Source organism: Numida meleagris, unplaced genomic scaffold (genome assembly GCF_002078875.1).
Source record: "Numida meleagris isolate 19003 breed g44 Domestic line unplaced genomic scaffold, NumMel1.0 unplaced_Scaffold419, whole genome shotgun sequence".
In the NCBI taxonomy this organism is placed as follows: Eukaryota; Metazoa; Chordata; class Aves; order Galliformes; family Numididae; genus Numida; species Numida meleagris.
In genome coordinates, this window is record NW_018364638.1 from 12,646 (window position 1) to 14,039 (window position 1,394).

Genomic DNA, 1,394 nt, shown 5'->3' on the forward strand with positions numbered 1-1,394 from the left:
TGCTGAAATACACGGCCACCTCCGCAAAGCTCACGGGCTCCTGCAAGCAAAGAGGCTCCTTGCTGGGAACAGCCAAGGCCCAGGGAAGCAGCTCGCACAGGACAGAAACTCCAGTGCCAGCCGCTTCTCTGTCCCCAGCACACAAACGCTGGCTGAGGGCACCTCCCTCCCACCCTGCATTCACAGCCCTCGCCCCTTGGCCACTCCTGACTGCTTCCCCACTCCCCTACCTGAGATGGATGGGCTGTAGCCATCCCGTGCTCTCCTGCAGGCTGCACTGATCACAGGTGAAAGGCAGAAGTTTCGCTGGAGGCTGCAGGGACAAGAGAAATGGCAGGGCAGGTGTGAGGGAATGCAGCACTCAGTCCCTGACCAACCCCAGCCCTCCCCAGCCCATCTGCAATTCTAAATTGTCATGAAAATTGTTTTGGGTTTTGTTGTTTGAAACAAATGACCTTGGTGTCTGGCACTTTGGATCAAACACTGATCCCAAGACCTGCAGGAATGGGGAGTCTGTCATGTGTGTATTACTCACAACCCTTGCACACTTTCAATGCATGTGAAACTGCTAATGTGCCACTTATCCAATATCTGCTGTGGCACGGGGTGAAATTTCTGAATTCATATTGGATTTTCAGAACAAGAAACTCTCTCTCACACACACCTACATGAAGTTTCTAATGAGAGGAACTTCCCCAAAGAGACTGAGAAAGCAGCGTGGGGCCGCCTATTGTGTCACTCATTGAAAGCAAAAGAACAGCGAAGTTCTGAGCTGATAGTGTAAATCGGTCAGTGAGGAAACTCTCTAAGACTTAGTCTGGTTTGACAGAAAGCATCCTTTGTTCTCAGAGCCAGATGCACGAGGGGATCCTTCCACCTGGTCATGCATGCCTGGCACAAAAGCTCTTCAGCTGATCTACATTCCTTGTGTTACAAAAAATGCAAGAATTTATTTGAGAGAGCAACACCATCCAAGCCCAAGACATTTGTCCTGACACCGAGCAAAATATTGGGGACTTTGAACTGCATGCTGAAGAAAGCTCGGGTACTGTACTTGTGTCTGTTTGGAAAGGATGTGTTTGTAGGTGAGCCCCGTGAGATTTTACATTGGTGGGTGGCATCAGTGAAGGCACAGGCAGGAAGATGTGAGTGAATGTTTCCAGCTTGGATGCCAAAGACGGAACCAGTTTGGTTGGTGCTGGGGGAGAGAACCTGTTTGTGCTCCGGAGGAGGTGGGGGCAGTGCCCTTTGGGTGGGAGGTGGATCCCCTTGCTGTGAGCACTGTGCAGACAAGAGAAGCGAGCCCGTGTGCCGAAGAGGTGCCACAGAGCATTAACTGTGCAGGGTGTTTCTCAGCATCGGTACCATGTAACATGGGCTAACTGAGAGACCAC